We start from the raw sequence: 21,372 nt of genomic DNA, 5'->3' as shown, positions 1-21,372 counted from the left end.
ACCGGAGTTGTAACGAAGAAGTTATAAGGGTTTTAAGTTAGTGGCAGTTTTGTAATTTCATGGAATTCATGTCTATAAATAGAAATCTGGACTTTCCATTTCGGGAAACCCCCGAAAATTTCCAGTTTTCTTCCTCTCTCGCCGACGTAACTTTCCGGCGTCGCCGCCGCCTCGTCCGGCCACCTATGGCCATGAAATTGGTGTCCATCTCTTCGTCTTGAAACAAGGTTTCTATCCATATATGCCTTGAACCCTATCATTCACCATAGACGACGAATCGAAGCCAACAAGTTCACTGTAGCAGCTCGGGTTTTCTGGAAAATTTTCCAGATTCTGGCCATCTCCAATAGTTTTTTTGGGCTTTATCGATGCGCCTCGGGACTTGGGTGACGTTCCTCCAAGTTTATTCCTCAAATTGAAGTGAAATTGGTGAATCGAAGGTTTGACTTTCTTCAACACTATTCAAATCGAATGCCACTGTTCATTGTGTTGTTCGAGCAGTTCTAGGTGTTTTCTGAATTTGTTGTAGTTGTGAAAGATGCTTAGAATGTTGAGATGATGCTGTGGATGGAATTTGGTGGCCATCGAAGGTGGTGGCGGCGGCGGCGCGTGGGGCCCACGCGCTGCCATTGTAGATGCCGCGTGGAGGCGGGTAGGGCAGGTTTTTAATTTTTGTTTTTAGCCAATTAAATCCTATAATATTGTCGAGCTTGTATATGTGATTTTGGTGGACATTGGAGAAGTTTTGTATCGATTGTGAATTTTTCGAATTTTAGAATTTCAGTTAACGATTTACGAGAATCCGATAGCCGGATTTCTCTTGGTTCTGCCCTAGAACCTTCAATTAAAGAATTGGTGCAAATAACTTTTGGTTTAATCAAAGAACAAAATAGAAATGTTAATTTAGGAGGATTTGATGTGGGAATCGTATTTAAATTCCAGATTGTTATTCATGAATTATAATTGTATACAGGGCGATATACCGAGCTATTGCTCGATGAAGGAACTCGTATGCGTGATCGCCTAAATAGTACTGTGAGTGTACATTTATTTTAAATTAAATGTGCATGCAATATATTATTATTTTCCGATTGAGGTTTAATTTATTATTAGAATTATTGAGTATTATGATTTTATGAGCTTGATTTCTTGAGATTTATTATGCTCTATGAGTTACGGGATTTTTAGTGGATTTCCTTCCCGCGGGCTTTCAATAGATTTTCAAGCTAATTATTTATGAGTTATTGAGTTGGGAAAGGATTTGCGGGAAGTGACAGATTCAGAAAATATTATGAGAATTATTGATTTCAAATATCAGTTTTATGATGATATACGAGTACGAAGGATTTAGCAAATATTTGAGCATGATTGAATTATCGAGATTTATCGAGTTTTGAGCTCCGCACTTATCAGCCTTGAGTTAGAATGAGATTTCTTTCCGAAAGCATTTATTGATTTGCAGAGTATTTGATTTATGCTTTCGATGATTTATTGAGATATTGAGATTTGAGTTAGCGAGATAATTCTAAATTATGCTTTCGGTGAATTTTTAATGTTTTATTGAAGTAACAGCGAGTTTTTTTTCTGAAAGCAAGTAATTGAAAGAGGTTGTTTCCAGTTTATTGAGGCGGCTATTCAGTTTATTGAGGAGGCTATCTTTGGCGCATGCGTATATTACCTAGTTGGCAGTCCCTTCCAGACTACATCCCGGTTGGCAGTCCCTTCCGATGCGTCACCTGGTTGGCAGTCCCTTCCAGATGACATGAGGTAGTTAGTTGGCAGTCCATTCTAACTACCTGTGGCTAGTTGCCAGTCCCTTCTACCCACCGCCTCCTATTCCTATTGGCAGTCCATTCCGATGCGTCACCTGGTTGACAGTCCCTTCCAGATGACATGAGGTAGTTAGTTGGCAGTCCCTTCTAACTACCTGTGGCTAGTTGGCAATCCCTTCTACCCACCGCCTCCTATTCCGGTTGGCAGTCCCTTCCGATACGTCATCTGGGTGTAGTCCCTCCTAGATGACATGAGATGACTAGACATCAGTCCTTCGTAGTCATCAAACGAGCCTCTTGAAAATGATATTTTTATGAGGATTGAGGATGAGATTTTAAGAGATTGCAAGATGTTCTATTTTTACGTGATTAAGCTTGCAGTAAAGATGATGATTAAAAGTATTTCCAATATTGTAACTGCATACGAGGTTTTAGAGAATAACTTGGGAAAGCATTAAGTTTTACTTATTCATTCGAAATTATTTATTTTTCGTCCACTCACTCTAACGGATTTTAAATGTTTTCCCCTGGGCCATTCTGTTTCAAATGCCCAGTTTGCAGGCCAGGTTAGCTTGAGGTCGAGCGTACATGGGGTTGAGGCATAGCTGCTATAGCTTCCGCATTATAAAAGTATTGGTCCTTTATCTTATATTTTATCATCTTGTATGCCGGTACATTAGATTGCTCTGATAACCCAGGATATTAATATTCTTAAGTTCAGAATTGTTTGTGAAATGGGAGATGTTGTGATACGGGGAGCATGGTGGCTCCATAAGATTAACGGTGGATTATTTTAGAAGTGTAAATGTCTTTCTATAGGTTTTTGGGTTGTCCACTTTTAGAGGGAGTTCCGCCAAATTTTTTGGTATAATTTCTTCTGAGGTGGACCCCGCATGGCCACTTTGGATTTCAATATGAAATCTGAGGCGGGTCGTGTCAAAGAGAGAAAGATTCAGTTCAAGGAGAGTAACAGGTTTGCATATGTTGCCCAAACTCACTTGATCAATGTTAGGAAGCAGCCAAGGAATTGTAAAACGGGTTAAATACTGTTTAGTCCCTGAACTTTTGTCCGAAAAACACTTCAGTCCTTGGCCTTCTTAGTTTACACGTTTAGTCCTTGTACTCTCAAATTTTGAACCAATAGGTCTAATCTGTTACTTTCCATCCAAAACCTCAGTTAAATTGCTGACGTGGCATTTTTTTCTACATCAAAATGTCTGTTATACGCTCACTCTTTTTCTTTTAATTAATTTTTTTTCTCCTTTTTTTCCCCTTTTCTTTTTCTATTTATCTCTTCTCTCTCACCTCCCGAAATCTCAACAGAGAGCTTTTTATGTTGCAAAATGAGAGAGTAAAACTGTGAACGGTTTTAGGGAGAGAGAATGGGTTATTTAAAGGCCAAGGCAATTCAAATCAAGGGTGGAGATCAAAATGAATCAATGGTGAGATGTGATGGACAAATGTATAGCACAAAATGTGGATCTAGTCTTTGACTCCAAATATAAATAACTTAGAAAGCCCATAGATATTTTAGTGGAGTAGATAAAGGAGGGGTAGAAGGGTCATTGTGCAAGGGAACAAGGCTATTAATGAGAGACAAAGATGTAAGGTGTAAGAATGGGACCATTTGTCATCTTTCAAATTTTGAATTTCAAAATAACCTAGACCTAAAGTCTCTAACCTTAGTTAACTCCTCCTTGTCCTCCACACATGTTCTTGGCAGGCCAACTTGGCCAGAAATGTCCGGAATCCGGCGTTGACCTTAGTTGACCTTTTTTTCATCCGTTTGAACAATTTCTTCTCTTTTCTTCCTTCACTTAGATCTCCACCAAGACTTCCGAATTAGCCTTTGACTTCTTCACACCAAATGTTTCTCCATGAGCATAGATCATCCTGGTAAAATTTTAGAGCTTAGTTCACCAGGGTTTGGCCAGAAATGCTGCCAGAATCCATACAGGTCCTGTTTTCGTCTTTTAGTCAGAAAATTGGACCGATCTTTTGAAGGCATTCCACTCCAAACTAGCTCTTGCACTATTTATACGAAATGATCCTTGGTATGTTAAAAATATATCTGGAAAGTTTCAATGAATTTGGAACTCATTTGGTTAGGCTTCCACCCCTCCTTCCTTGTTTAGCTCACTTTCTCCTAGTCGGAGTAGGAAAATGTGGTAAGGTTGACTTTTTAGTGCTTTTCCATGCTTCTCCATCATTTCCTAGCATGATAAGGAAAAATAATAAATATATATAAATAAACACAAAGGTTAAGCAAAAGTGCAAGATTAGGGGAATAATTACTAGTTAATTATGGACCTAACACCATTTTCTTCTTAGACCTCTAAGCGTGAAATCAAAGGTATTCGTAGAGTTGGGTTTCTCCATCAATTTAACAACAACAACACATCTCCATTCAAAATCAAGCTTGTTATGAACTTTTTTGAAAATAAAAACGTTCTGGCCATGTTCGTCATCATAGAATTCGAACTCCTCAGTCATGGTTTGTCTGAATGATCGACTGGGTTCTTTCAGAGTACTAGCATAGGTCATTTGGGTTGCAAAATAGCAGGGTAGTAGAGTCCAGATCTTCCATTAGGAGAGCCTCCAAATTAAAGCTAATATCCCCTCCATTTTTAACTCGCTGACACTAAATCGCCATCAAATCCAAATGTCCGCCACTTCCAAGTGGAAGGGCGGAGAGCAGAAAGGCCGACGACACCACTGGTGAGATTAGGTAGACAATCGGAGCCCGAAAAGGTGGAAGTCAATGGTGGCCAATCGGTGTGAAGGTTAGGTAACGGCTAGATTTTAGGAAAAACGCGTGAGGTGAATTCCAGCAAAATAAAAATTTCAAGGTCCATCTATTTCATTTCTGGAATTCGTAATAGAATACTCACTTGAATTCGATTATTCCTGTGTGTTGATGCCCTACTAGTACTAACATCCTTTTTCTGATTTAGGCTTGTCATCAATCGTGGCGGAAATCTTTTAATATGTATCCTTGGTCCCTTATCAAGCGAGTCAAAGGGTATTGGGGCAAAATTGCAAACTGGCTGACTCTTAATTTTCCAGAGTCTCAGTCTACGCTTAATAAAGGTGCATCAGAAGCTGACATTCAAGAGTTGGAGAACATATTGGGGCAGTAAATTAGCATCAGTATGTTGCCAACCCTTATTGGGGTGGGCTGTTAGACAAGCACGTAAAGGCGCTATGAGATCTCGGAAAATTAGTTTCCTATTTTTGAAAGAAAAAATAATTTCAAGCTATTTTTCTTTGAATTTCGATTATTTTTAAACTCTTTTCAGCTTTCAAAAATTACTTAAATTTTTAGTTTGTCAAATTTTAACTTTCGACCTATAGTGTTAAAATAGATGCTATTACGAGTTCATAGGAATTTTTCGGAGGATTTTTAGAACACCCTAGCTATTTTTAATGATTTTTAGAAGTTTGTATTATCCAAGAATGATTTAAAAATATAAATTATAAGGCGGCTTGATCTAGACCGTTCATTTTAATCATCGTATGATCTCAACCATCGGATTCGATTATATATGTGTTTGACTAGCTTGAGAAGCATCATATCGAGAACCAGATCAAACCCTTCCCCACCTGTTTACAGTGACGGGAGACTTGACGGGTTCTTTGTCTTCCGACTAGCTCCGAACATCGGACCGGCACGATTCTCTTCCTCTCAACAACGCGAACTAGAACTCGGTCTCTTCTCCAAAATAGAACGACAACGGTAGGAAGAAGCCCGAAAGCTTCTAGGGTTTGCTTGTAGGTTTTGTGATTCTCCCCAAGTCGAGGTGTCGCAGCTATATCCAAGGTTTCAAATTTATCCAAAACTACCAAAATTTCCATCGAAATTTCCATAATTTGGAAGTATTGAAGTAAAATTCATATGATATATCATTTACGTTACGAGTTTCCCGAAATTTTTTAAAATTTTTTGTACATTTCTTTGAAATTCTTAATTTCTGAAATATCTACACACAAAATGTATTTAAAAATTCATACTGAAATTTTGTCCGAAGTTTCTCCAAAATTTCGGTGAAATCCGTATGTCACCGACAAAATATGAAATTTCAATTTTTTTTTCAATCAAATTGAATACAACAAAAAACCTTTTTGCTTTTATTTGCTACCAAAGTTGAGTGCTCTAACCACATCATGATTCCATTTGCAACCATGGCTGGATGCACCCAAAAATCATATTTGTTCACAATAATTCTAAATCTACCTATATCTATCACTCTCTCATATAACCTTGATAGGAGCATTTTAATGCGACGTTTTACTTGTTTTTCCCTACATTTCTTGTGTTATTTCCTTATTAAAACTCTGTTTAGGAAAGTTTCCATTCTTTGATTAGGAAAGTTCCTATTTGTAGAAAGTTTCTATTTTTTTTTTTTTGTAGTTTCTATTTTTCATTTTTGGAAAGTTTCTATTTTCAGTTTAGGAAAGTTGCCATTTTTCATTTTAGGAAAGTTTCTATTTTTCTTATTAGTTTCTATTTTCAGGACCTCCGAGCTAAAAAGTGGAAATGAACTCATAAATGGAAAGAGGAGCTTGCGAACACCAAAGGGAGCAAAGATGAAGAACAATGAGCCACAGAAATGATCAGAAATGAAGAAAAGAAGTTTTCCTGGTCCAACCAGGAAACCCTGTCCAGAAAAGGAAAGGTTGCCAAAACAAGACTCTTGAGTCAACCAAGGGTGGAGATCGAATTAATGAAGTACATGGCATGAGGGAAGCTTCTTGAAGACTCTAGATGATGACATGGCATAGAGGTGACGCATGGAGGCCCAAGAACTCTCAAGACTTGTTGGATTTTCGGCTAATTGGATAAAAGCCCACAAGAGCCCATGGAACTAGGGTTGTGACGCAAGAAGTAAACCCTAGAGATGTTGTTGCCGTGAAATTCCAAGAGAGAAACTTGGGTTTGCCGTGAGAAAAATCAGAAAATAAGAAGAGATTTTCTAGGGAGATTTTCTAGGGCTATTTTTATGGAAAGAAAATACTTGGAGATAAACCCTAGAAGAGTTTGCCGTGAAGAATGAAGAGAAAAACAAGGGAGGGGACGTGAAAACCCTAGCTTTGGACGGCAAAGAGATTCTCTAGAGAGTTTTAAGGAAAGAAAATATGTGTGGAGACCAAGAAAAGCTCAAAAGAAGTCTAGATACATTCCTAAATTCCCTAAAGAGTTTTGGCCAAATTTAAAAGCATAAATCAGAAAATATCTCTATATATTTCGGCAAGATTATTTAGGGAATTAATATTGGAATTTTGTGATTGGTTGGACCACCTCATAGGGCTTATGTGGCAAGCCAGCATTGGAGGAAATTATGTGGAGTTAGCACATTGTTGCCGTGAGGATTCTTAGGGTTTGCACGGCTTGGAGAGCAAGGAGGCCGTTCCCTATATATTCTCTCACTTTCTCAACGTCAAAGGTTCCCATTCTTTACGTTCTACACTTGAGAAAAAAAATCAGAAAAGTTTCTTAGAGAGCTGTGAGTTCTTCCATCCTCTAGGGCAACCACGAAGTTCAAGCAAGGCCAAGGAAGAAGAAGACAAGCCGTGAGCATCATCCATCCTCCACCTTGAAGATTGCTTTCAAAATTCAAGAGACCACATCAATTCGTTCATCTCATCTTCATCCACGGTGTAATCCGATTCTCCTTTGTAACCTTTGCTTTGTATTTCGTTGGTTTTGCCTTAGTTGACATATATGTTTGAACAATTGTTGAATTCTGGAATTTTTATGATTAATTGATATTTTCAGATTCATATATTGTGAGTGTTTGATTAAATTTGCATGATAGAAATCTTTTGTATATTAATCTTAAATGGTTCGAAACTTTTAGGGTTTTTATATGATTGGTGCTACGAATTTGAGAACATGAATCAACTTTTTGGTTTTGTGTTCTTGAATCAATAAGTAGTAAAGGTTTGGTGCAAAAACCGAATTTAATCAAAGAGGATTGCAATTAGGTGGACTTTTTCATACTAAGTTGCACACTTGAGTTGATAGCCTTTCTAGGTGCTTATTGCATTGAACATGTTGTGATTGACTAGCTTTCTAGGGCTTGAATGCATGTTTGATAGGATTAGTCTTTGTGCTTTCACTTAGATTAATTAGCATTGAAAAGTAAAATATGGGAAATTGTTTGCTTTTAACGTTTCACATGATCAACTCCTCTTGCATGACTATGATGAACAATGTTAGAACTTGAATTGATTTTAATCATATATTTCAGTTTTGATCTTTGTTCTCTCATTCTATTCGTATTTTTATGTTTTTGCATTTTAATTATTTTCTTAACTTAGTTTAATTTTCGAAAACCAAAATCAAAAATATTCCCCCTTTTTCGTAAATATGTCTATATTGTGTAAATAATATACCTTGTTTTAATTTTAATTGTTTGTTTGTCCTACATTGACAGGTGTACCCTCAATCCCCGGATTAGAACGATCCCTATTTACTTCATACTACTAATGACATTTCAGGGTTAAATTGTGCGCTTGCTTTTGAGCGCACCAAACCTCTTATCACCAAATTCACAAAGCAAGCCAAAAAAATAGAGAAAGCAAAGACTGTGAAGAAATGAAAGAGATGCGAGCTAGATCAGAGGAGAAGAGTTGAAGACTGAATGCAATAACAAGCGTGGTTGATTTTTAGCTCTACAAGGGACGTTATAATTTATATACACGTAGGATTGTTGGTTGCATAATTTATATATACAAAAAGGTAATTATTTTTTAGATTGTTTCTTTGTTATGAGATTTATTATTTATGAAAATGTCTAGTAATCATGTTTCTGTTATTTAGGAAACTATTTAGTATCACTCAGTAGATAATTTAACGGATGTAGAAAGTTAGAAACAATCGAAGATCTTAATCTTATTAAGTGCCTACCTATATTCCATACATATAAAAGCAGTGGATAAGGTTTAAAGTGGATGAAATCTTGGTTCACTTTTTTAATCGTCTAGATTACATTGGTGTTTAGTGTAGTGGGTGTACCTTAATTAGTACAAGATCTATTTAAAATATAAAAATTCATTTCAAGATTGTCAAGATGTGCTCTTTAATTAGTTTCAATAGGTACACTACAATATGAATACAAGTGTAAGATAATAATTTTAAACATAATGAGAACTAGTATAAATAATTTATTTATAAATTTTAGTTTTTTTTTTGTAGTTGTCTAGTTTTCTACATAATGGCAATTTTGTCCCTAATTTGGGGGAGCAAAGAAGACCCAAATGCTTTTCCATGTCAAGACCAAACAAAAGGTACAGTATTTTGATGAGGAGAAAATCTACAAAATATCAAAAGGAATCAATAATCTATGATACTTGAGAAGAATTACGATTGGGGTTATCACAACAATTGAACACTGAAGATGAAGATGAATGTTTTATTGGTCAGCAGAATGTAGATCCTTATGATTATAAAGCTTCTATGAGAGCATCAAGACCATCAGAATGGGAAAGGGAGCAAGGTATAAGTAGAGATATTTCAGGGCTTGGAGGGAGAAGTCGATGTAATGGCCCGTATCTTAAAATTTTTACTAGTTACATTTTACCGTTATTGACCGAGGAGTGACTTTTTCTTTAGTCTGGTAAATTAGGAAATTTCCTTGTGAATGTCGTAGTATACAAAAAATCGAGTTCGTGGACACGTAGTTTGTTTAAATTGGAGTTTCTATGGAAAAGTTATGACCAAAATAGAAATTAACTATTCATGGTTGATATTTTAAGAGGAAAGTGGGTAAAAAGGTGAGAGAGAGAGAGAGAGTGAAATCGGGAGAACCCGAGTCCAAACCCCACCCCCCCGCCGCCTTCTCTTTTTCTTCTCTTCGAAGCCGGAACCCATTTCCTATGAAATCACCACCGCCAGCCTCATCACCGGCCATTAGAGGATCCTCTCTTCCTCCTCTTGCATCTAAGGTAAGATTTCTGAATTGGGTAGCTTTGATTTATGGAAACCGATGAGGGATTTCCAGAAAGGGGGGGGATCGCAGATTTCTTCGATCTCCCGTTTCCGGCGTTTTCCGACCGGATTTCTTTGGGGTTTTTGTTATTGGGTTGAAGCTAACCTCCATCCCCAACCTCTTGCAGCTTCTCATGATCGATGGAGGAAGAATTGAAGGTGTTTAAGAACGTGAACAGTAACTGACGAGTTCTTGGCTTTTGTTTTTATTTTTCCGGCCAAATCATTGGTATTTGTTGGTTGTTGCAGGTATATAAACTGTTGGGTGTGTTGTGGAGATGATTTTGAGCTAGTTAGGTTGGCTGGAATTGGGGATTGGTGTGGTGGTGCGTGAAGCCACACGCTGGTGGTGGTGAGGAGGCTTAGTCAGCCCCTCTGAAACCAATTAATTTAATCTTTGAGTTATGTGTTAGACTTGAGGTAGCTTGGGTATTGAGATTTTATATGAAATTTGATGTTGGACATGGTTTAAATCTTTTAGTTAAATGCTATTGGTTATATTTCGGCATTGAATTATTTTTGTTGGGAAATTGGAGATGGGATTGTGAGTTGATGAGGAAAAATTAAGAGAGAATTTGGAGATTTCGGAAAGGGAATTATTTTATAATTTGGTGGTTAATTATGGTTAAGGAATTGAAATTAAATTAACTAAGTTGTTGAATCAATCCTTGCGCAGATTGAAGATTAAGTGAGGGTGTTGAATCCTTAAGGAAATTCTGTATTCAAGAATTTAAATCCAAAATGGAAGTGTGGGATTTTTAGAAGAATTTATGAGTAACGAAAATTAATTTTCAAGGGAAGGAGTTTGATTCTTAGAAGATTTTCTTAGTGTCACGCCCCTGATTTTTAACAAAAATAAAAATCAATATATAATCTCATAATTATACATGCGCGATCGTTCAGCCATCAATACAAAATACATAGAGACATCTTCCCTTTACAGCAAGTACATATTGATGCCCTGAACCCACAATTCCAAATACTGACCCACTCCACAGAGTCACGTATTACACAACTTACGAATTAAATTGTCATCACAAAATAAAACGTAAATGCTCCTCAGAGCATACTACATAGCGGAAGTCATAACAATGGCAAAGCCAACAAAATTTGCTTCCTACCCGTTCAGCTGCCAACAAACTACCTCAGCTTCAGCCACGATTTCCCTGACCTGCAGGATTAACCCCTACACCATAGAATGGTGCATTGGGTTTCCACACACAAAACCCGGTAAGCTTATGAAAGCTCGTATGAGTAACTCATGAACATCCATCAACAACTCACACACATCAGCTTAAGGAAAACATGCAACCATGATTTCTTCTAACCTTCCATATCCTTTCCACTGAAAGGACAACATAAGTCACAGCTGTGACAATGTTCTATTTGCTAACTTAACCATCAAGAAGCAATTCAAGTCTCATCTAGACAATAAAAGAAGAATACACTCCGAAATCTCCTTTAAACTACATACTTATGAGTCTCCAGCAACCTCGACCGTTACCCCCATAAGCTATAATGGCAGACAAACTACAGCTCTACTGAAATCATAACCACTTGTCCAGCCACGAACGTGATTACCTATTTCCTACCTTGGTCACCATTTGTGACCTGTCACCATCTGTGACATGTGATTTTCAGACCCCGTCTGGTCTTAGAATCAACATTAAGGTCACCTTCTGTGACCTGTCACCATCTGTGACATATGATCTTCAGACCCCGTCTGGTCGTAAAATCAAAACATAAAGGTCATCATCAGCAACCTGTCACCACCTGTCACCATCAAGGTCACCATCTGCAACCTTGTCTAGTCTTAAAGTCAAACATTAAGTAAGTCGCACCCGACCTAAAAATGTTAGAACATCTAGTTTCGGCTTTCCCCATCCCTGCTCACCATCTGTGGCGCTTGGTACAAGGACTAGTCACGCTTGACTCAAAAATGTAACATCAAAATCAATACTTTTCAAACAATAGAAAATATCTTTTTCCACAATATTGTTTCCTGAAAAGTCACATTCAACAATAATATGAACACCATCATGCATATTATTCATCACACATCATCCACAAGAATATATATATTTCACGTAAATATATATATACGTATTCGTTCGCTCAATTCGCCTACTAATGCCAACTATAGTTTGCAGTTAAATAAATAACGCTAAAACAATAATGGTAACTCCGTTCGTAATGAACCTTGTGAGATTACTCACCTCGAAACTCCTGCTGTGTCTTCAATATAGCATAAAGCAGCCAATCCACAAAATAACCATCCAAAGTACTTCGTCAAGTACCTAACACATACGGTTCCAACTTAGTAACGATTTACATTTTATTTAAGTTCGAAACCCCTGTTTTGAACTAAAATCCCCAAAGTAGCGCCAATCGAGGCAAAACCACATCCGAGAACCCCCAAAGTCTCCGGAATACTTCCGCAATCGATATGTCCAAACCACAAGTCGATCGGAAGCTCGAATCCTCACGGATCGAATAAATCAACCGGTATGAAACCGTAAAAATCATAACAAATCCATACGAACTTCAAAATTTACATATTATATATTGAAACGCTCGTATCAACGAGTAGAACATATATAATACTAAAAACAGTTCCCTACATGGCTGGAAAGCCATTAGAACGCAGCCACAAGCGGTGGCGCACCGCGCCGGCCAAAACTCCATATTTCACAAAACTCCCAACATCAAAGCTGTTCATCTAAGCATGCTTGTGAATTTTCATAACTAGCTCGAAGTCAGAAAACAAGCATAAATGGTCGAAAACTACCTCACAAGCTTTGGATTTTTGCTCAATCCGAGTTGAACTGATTTCCATATAAATCGATCCAAACAAACACCATAGATCCATCCAGAAGGCTCCCACGAAGCCAAAGGAGGAAACTTGAAGCCATGCCGTCACCGGAGCTACGATTTTGGTCTTATCTGAAAACACCAAACTGCGCCGCCTTGCTGCGCCGTACACGGTGGATATCGCCACTAGAGGATGCCACAGAGACGACCAGACGAAGGAGACGAATCAACTGACCAAGTTTTAAGGCCAGAGATCACCGGAGCTGCGAGTTCTGGCCGGGTAGGATCTCTGGGTTCGGGTCGAGTCAGATAGAAGATTTCATTTCTGAAGGAGTTGACCGAGAGAGAAAAAAGAGAGAAAGATGGTTTCCGGAAATGGAAATGGAAATTATGAATTCATTTTTTGATTTTCTCTATTTATACTAAAATGGAAACTTCTTCCGATAACCATAACTTTCTCATACAAACTCCGATTGACGCGAACCACATGTCCACGAACTCGTATCGACGCGCTCTACAACTTTCGTGAAGGAAGTTTTCTGAGAATCCCAACGTATAAAAATTCAAACTTCACACGACCCCCCTAAACTGTGAAATTCGAATAATTACACGTACGAAAACCATTACACTTCACATACAACCTACGAATAAAGTACAATAACAATTATTCATACAACTGGTCCATTAATTACCAAAATTAAATAACAGAAATGCAGGTCATCACAGTATACCCTCCTTAAAGGAATTTCATCCCGAAATTCACGCTTGCTCATTAACAAACAACTGTGGGTACTTTGCTCTCATATCCGAATCCAACTCCCAAGAAGCATCACCCTCGTCATGGTGACTCCACAATACCTTGCCCAAGTTAACTTACTTCCTTCGAAGTTGCTTTGTTGACCTATCCAAAATACGAACAAGTTCAACAACAAAGGTCGTATCCACATGCACCTTAATCGTGCCATAATCAATCACATGTGACTCATCCTGGACATACTTCCTCAGCATAGACACATGGAACACATTATGCACGCTAGACATACTAGGAGGTAAGGCAAGCCTATAAGCCAAATCTCTTACCCTTTCCAGAATTTCAAAAGGTCCGACAAACCTTGGTGATAACTTCCCTTTCTTGCCAAATCTCACCACACCCTTCATGGGTGAGACCTTCAAGAACACATGATCACCCTCTTTAAACTCAACCTGTCTCCTTTTCAAATCTGCATAACTCTTCTGTCTACTCTGTGCTGTTGGAATCCTGTCCCTGACAATTGAAATCTTGTCAATGGTCTCCTGCACAATCTCAGGACCCAATAACACCTTATCTCCCGCTTCTGCCCAGCAAATCGAAGATCTACATGGCCTACCATAAAGGGCCTCATATGGTGCCATGTCAATACTGGAGTGATAACTGTTGTTGTAGGAGAATTCAATCAACGACAGATGATCCTCCCAACTTCCCTTGAAGTCCAACACATAGGCTCTCAACATATCCTCCAACACTTGATTCACTCGCTAAGTTTGCCCATCAGTCTGAGGGTAAAATGCCGTACTCATATCTAAATCAGTTCCCATGGCCTTTTGGAAACCGCTCCAAAATTTTGAAGTAAACCGAGCATCACGATCAGAAACAATCGACATAGGCACACCATGAAGTTTCACGATCACCTCGATGTAAAGCTCGCATAACGTGTTAACAGAAAACGTCATTGACATAGGAAGAAAGTGTAACGACTTCGTCAAACGGTCCATGATCACCCACACTGCATCCTGATTCCGTTTGGACCTAGGCAGTCCAGTGACAAAATCCATTGAGATCTGCTCCCACTTCCATAAGGGAATAGGTAATGGCTTCAACATACCTGTAGGCCTCTAATGCTCAGCCTTCACACGCTGGCAAGTAAGACACTTGGAAACATACTCTACCACATCCTTTTCCATTCTATTCCACTAGAATTGCCTTCACAAATCCCGATACATCTTAGTGCTTCCAAGAGGCACAGTATACCGCGATCGATGTCCCTCACGAAGAATTTCTCCTTTGAGGTCAACACGATCCAAAACATACAACCTATGGTTCATCTGCAACCCACCATCAGTTCCCACTGACCACTCCCATGGAACGCCAATGGACGAATCCGCAGCTAACTCTGCCAACTTCGCACGTGAGAACTCATCCTCTGTTTGACCCTGGATGATCCTGGAAATCAGGGTAGGCTGTACCGTGACACTTCCAAGGAAACTCCCATTCTTAACTCTTGCCTGCACAAGGTCAAACTCAGATGCAGTCTCCAATATAAGCCACTCCTGAACCATAACAGAAGCAACAATACCTCTGGGCTTCCTACTCAAAGCATCCACCACCACATTGGCCTTTCCTGGATGATACTCCAAGGTGAAATCATAGTCCTTTATGAGCTCCATCCACCTTCTCTGTCTCATATTCAACTCCTTCTGAGAGAACAGATACTTCAAACTCTTATGATCCGAAAAGAGTTCAAACTTCTCCCCATACAAGTAATGCCTCCAAATTTTCAAGGCAAACACAGCCGCAGCTGATAGGAGAATTTTTATGCAACATTTTAATAATTATTTCCTCATATTTTTCTTAGTTATTTCCTTTACTTAATCATTTTTAATTTAGTTTCTATTTTTTAGGTACATTGGAATAAATGACAAGGAAATAAGCTGAAATGAAGAAATGAAGCTTTCCTGGTCCGACTAGGAATCCCAGTCAACGCAGGAATCCTGATGAGGCTAGGAAACCTGAAGGCATTAGGAGACCACATGGCTTGAAAATGACGTGGGAGATATTATGGGAGATTAAATCTGATTTTGCATGGCAAATGATGGAGATAATGTGAAAATCAAGGAGATAACGTTGAGAAAATCTTGGGAGAGTTTCATGGGATTGTGCAACAAGAAAAGGCTCAAAACAAGACCAGATTCATTCCTTAATTCCCTCAAGATATGTTGGCTGAATTTAGAGAATAAAATCTGCAATTTTAATGTGAAAATCAAGAGAAAATCAAGGGGAGGATATTAAGGATGATGCCGTGGAGAGATTTAAGGGAGAAAATGTCCAAAACAAGTCCAGATTCATTCCTATTTTCACTCAAGATTATTTTGGCCGAAAATTAAGAGAAAAATCAGATAAAATCTTGGGAAAATCAGCACTAATATATTTGGAAAGATTATGGGATTGATTTTGGAGCTTTTTGATTGGTTGGATGACACAACAGAGTTGACGTGGCGCTACGTGATTGGTTGAAGCTGTGTGGTACAATCAGAAAATTCTTTGGAAATTAAATTCATGAAGCCTTGCCTTCCCTTATATATAGCCTCCTCTCTAGACGTTTTAAAACACACCACACCACCAAACACCACCACAACACACCCCATAATTCAGAAAATTCTCTCCATAACGTCAAGCTCTCTCTCCACCCTCTAGTGCAATCCACGGTTTCAAGCAAGGAAGAAGAAGAAGGAGCCGTGAGCATCATCATCCATCCTCCACCTTGAAGACTTGCTTCCAAGATTCAAGCATCCAAACGTCAACCCTCCATCCTCATCTCCATCTCATGGTGTAATTCAACCTCTTTCTTTGTAACCTTGTTTGATTTCGTTGGAATTGTTTCTAGTTGACAATAATATTTGAACAAAGTTTAATTATGAATTCCTTATGATTGAATGAATTTTTGATTCCTATAATTGTGATCTAAGTTGCTTTTGTTAGATTGTTCAATTAAATTTTCTTTACAGAAAACTTTTATATGTTTATGTTCTTTGGTGGCCAACTTAGGATATATGCATGTAATTGATGCTAGATTTAAGTTTGTGATTCACCTAATAGTTTTGTAAACTTGAATCAAAAGTAGTAATGGTTTTGGACAAGAATCGAGTTTAATTGAAAAGGATTGTAATTAGATAAACTTTTTCATACTAAGTTGTTCACTTAAGTTGATAGACTTTCTCTATGTGTATTGCGTTGAACATGTTATGATTAGCTAGCTTTCTAGACTTTGATTGCATGTTTGATAGGATTGATCTAGGTGTTTTTTCTTAGATTAATTAGGAAGGAAAGTAAAAAATGGAAAATCATTTGCTTCAAATGTTTTACATGATCAACTTCTTTCTCATGACTTTGAAGAACAATTGTAGGGTTGAATCGAATTTGATTATGGAATTGGTTTTGATCTTTGTTTCTTATGTTTCATTCTTGTACTTGTGTTTGTATAGTTTTATTTGTTTTAATTCTTTTAATTTTCGGAAACCAAATCTTAAAAACCCCCCTTATTTCGTAAATTTGTATATACTTTATTTTATTTTTGTAAATAATATACTTTGTTTTATTTTAATTCTTTATTTGTCTTACAATGACAGGTGTACCCTCAATCCCCGGAATAGAACGATCCCTATTTACCATATACTAACGATGACATCTTATAGGGTTAAATTATACGCTTGCTTTTAGGCGTATCAGCAGCTAACTCCAAATCATGAGTGGGGCAATTACACTCATGCACCTTCAACTGTCTAGAGCCATAAGGGACAACACCGCCGTGCTGAATCAACACACACCCCAAACCCTGATGAGACGCATCACTATAGATGACTAAACCACCACCGCTTGTGGGAATAGTCAACACTGGGGGTGTGGTCAATCTAGCCTTCAACTCATTGAATGCTCGCTCACATTCCTCACTCCACACAAACTGGACATCCTTCCTGGTCAACTTGGTCAGAGCCGAAGCAATTCTAGCAAATCCCTTAATGAATCTCTGATAATAACCTGCCAAACCCAGAAAACTACGTACCTCAATAACCGTAGTGGGTTGGCCCCAGTTCATCACTGCTTCAACCTTGGAAGGATCCACAAAGACTCCATCCTTCGAAACTATATGACCAAGGAACTTGACCTCCTTTTGCCAAAATTCGCACTTCTCGAATTTCACAAACAACTTCTTTTCTCTCAAAATCTGTAGCACAATCCGCATATGCTTATCATGATCCTCCAACGTCTTGGAATAAATCAAGATATCATCCATGAACACCACCACGAACTCATCCAAGTACGGACTGAACATACGGTTCATCAAGTCCATAAAGGCAGCAGGTGCATTGGTTAGACCAAAAGGCATGACAACAAACTCAAAGTGTCCATACTTGGTCCTAAAAGCAGTTTTAGGAACATCATCATCCTTCATCCTCAACTGGTGATATCCAGATCTCAAATCGATCTTCGAGAATACAGTAGCTTCCTTAAGATAGTCAAACAAGTCATCAATCCTAGGTAAAGGGTACCTATTCTTGATCGTCACCTTGTTCAACTGCCAATAATCCAGACATAACCTTAGTGAACCATCCTTCTTCCTCGCAAACACCACAAGTACACCCCAAGGAGAAGTACTAGGTCTAATGAACCCCTGCTCAAGTAAACCATCAATTTGCTCCTTCATCTCTTTAAGTTCAGTTGGTGCCATCTGAAATGGTGCCATTGATACAGGTGCAGTACCTAGTATCACATCGATAGCAAAATCCACTACCCTCCTTGGAGGTAACCCTAGTATTTCTTGAAATACATCACTATACTCGAAAACCACAGCAATCTCTGCCATAACCGCAGCACAACTCACTGACTCCACATGAGCTAAGAATCCTGCCCTTAAAGCAGTATCTGACCTAAGACACCGATAACGAAACACCGGCTGTCCAGGTATATGAAATGACATTACCATTTCAAAGCAATCAATTATAGCATGATTTGGCCTCAGCCAATCAATACCCAAAAGACCATCATACGTATGATCTGCTAACACAATCAAAGTTGCAGAAAGCTCCCTACCACCGATCACAATCGGACATGCATCACAAAACATATCAAGCTCAAGGAAAACACCAAGTGGGGAAATAACACACAAAGGTCTAGCAAGAGGCCTAGGAGTCAAACCTAACATATCAACCATAGAGCTAGATATGAAAGAGTGGGACGCTCCAGTATCAAACAACACTCTAGCAAAGAAATTAAATAAGGATAAGGTACCTTCCACTCCGGTATTCTGCTGACCAATAGCAAACACCCTAGCCTGCCCCTGAGGCAGTTGCCTCTGCTGGTTCTCTTGTCCCCTACCTTGCTGGGTACAATCCCTTGAGAAGTGCCCCATCTGGCCACATGTGAAGCATGCCAAGTTCTTCGGTTTCGTGCAAGCTCAAGCAACATGGCCCATCTCATTGCAATTGAAACACTTCTGGTTTGCCACCTGCCTATTAGGTGCAACCCTAGTAGGTACAACTGCAGCCCTAGCTGGCGCTTGCTGATTAGTCCTCTGTCTCTTCCAGAATCCACCTCGATTCCCAGATGCTTTACTGCTCCCCGCAGTTGCCTTTCCCTTTCTTTGGAAATCCCTCTCAACCGATTCTTGTTCCTAGAAAGTCAGGTTCTCCTGCTCAATGGCCATAGCCTTAACGAAAATGAGCTTCACCGTCTTCAGTTCCAGAACTGTGACATCACGCTTGATCGAAGCATTCAGTCCCCACTAAAACTTCATAGCTAAGCTCTCAGCATCCATCTGCCTCACAAAGCAATACAACCTTGAGAACTCAGCCAAATACTCCCTCACACTCTTAGTCCCTTGGACTAACGAAACAAATTCCCTTTCCAATTGCTCCCTCACAGACGGCGGAAAGTACTTCTTCCTGAATAGTTCCACAAAACCGTCCCAGGTCATGGTGAACACATCCATCACTCTGTGTGTGCCGTTCCACCACACCCGTGCATCACCTTAGAGCATAAATGTGGCAATCTTCCTCTTCTCAATGTCGTCGCAGACGACCATCTTGAAGTAGGTCTTCATATTCTCGATCCACTGATCTGCCAACATGTGATTTGTACCTCCCTGAAATGGGATTCCTTCCAGTCTCGAAATCTCCTTTGCCAACTTTGACAAACGAGAGGGATCTACAACATTTACAACCTCCACAATAGGTGGAACATGCAGCTCAACATTCAATGCCTCCACATCATTCTCGAACATTTCCTCAACAGGAGGAGGAATCCTGCCCCTGCCTCGGGCTCTACCCGTGCCTCTGGGCCTACCTCGACCCCTAGCTCTGCCTCCTTGAGAATCCATCACCAAAGGAGCATAGCAACATATGGTTAATACCTGTATAACTCTCAAATGCAAGTATAAGTCAACGCTATGACTCGATCAATCACAACACTATGTCAGAGGATACAATTCCATCCCCTATGTCAATCTTGAGTTAAAACTAAAGGTCATCATTCCTCAACGTCTTTAACACATAGAAGCTACATCTAGCTCCTACACTTCATCCCCTGAGCCGACAATACCCTAATGAATCACATCCTACCACTCACTACATACCCAATGACTATATCAATACCGAAGAGCATCTGATAGGGATCCGCTACAGACGAACCATCACTCGAGGAGTATTGATTGTCACCAAATATGTACCTTACGCTCTGATACCAATCTATCACGCCCCTGATTTTTAACAAAAATAAAAATCTATATATAATCTCATAATTATACATGCGCGATCGTTTAGCCATCAATACAAAATACATGGAGACATCTTCCCTTTACAACAAATACATATTGATGCCCTGAACCCACAATTCCAAATACTGACCCGCTCCACAGAGTCACATATTACACAACTTACGAATTAAATTGTCATCACAAAATAAAACGTAAATGATCCTCAGAGCATACTACATAGTGGAAGTCATAACAATGGCAAAGCCACCAACAAAATTTGCTTCCTACCTGTTCAGCTGCCAACAAGCTACCTTAGCTTCAGCCATGATTTCCCTGACCTGCAGGATTAACCCCCTACATTATAGAATAGTGCACCGGGTTTCCACACACAAAACCCGGTAAGCTTATGAAAGCTCGTATGAGTAACTCATGAACATCCATCAACAACTCACACACATCAGCTTAAGGAAAATAAGCAACCATGATTCCTTCTAACCTTCCATATCCTTTCCACTGAAAGGACAACATATGTCACCGCTGTGACAATGTTCTATTTGCTAACTTAACCATCAAAAAGCAATTCAAGTCTCATCTAGACATTAAAAGAAGAATACACTCCGAACTCTCCTTTAAACTACATACTTATGAGTCTCTAGCAACCTCGACCGTTACCCTCATAAGCTATAATGACAGACAGACTACAGCTCTACTGAAATCGTAACCACTCGTTCGGCCACGAACGTGATTACCTATTTCCTGTCTTGGTCACCATCTGTGACATGTGATTTTCAGACCCCGTCTTGTCTTAGAATCAACATTAAGGTCACCATCTGCGACTTATCACCATCTGCAACCTGTCACCATCTGTGACATATGATCTACAGACCCCGTCTGGTCGTAAAATCAAAACATCAAGGTCACCATCTGTGACATATGATTTTTAGACCCTGTCTGGTCTTAAAGTCAAACATTAAGTAAGTTGCACCCGACCTAAAAATGTTACAACATCCAGTTTCAGCTTTCCCCATCCCTGCTCACCATCTGTGGCGCTTGGTACAAGGACCAGTACATCTAAAATGAGTCACGCTTGACTCAAAAATGTAACAACAAACTCAATACTTTTCAAATAATAGAAACTATCTTTTTCCACAATATTGTTTCCTGAAAAGTCACACTGATACACTAAAAGCAAGCGTTCAACTTAACCCTGAAAATATCATCATTAGTATATAGTAAATAGGGATCATTCTATTCCGGGGATTCAAGGTACAAGTAAAGAATTAAAATAAAAGAA

This window comes from Rosa chinensis, chromosome 4, assembly GCF_002994745.2.
Source record: "Rosa chinensis cultivar Old Blush chromosome 4, RchiOBHm-V2, whole genome shotgun sequence".
Lineage (NCBI taxonomy): Eukaryota > Viridiplantae > Streptophyta > Magnoliopsida > Rosales > Rosaceae > Rosa > Rosa chinensis.
Note: the sequence above shows the minus strand (reverse complement) of the source record.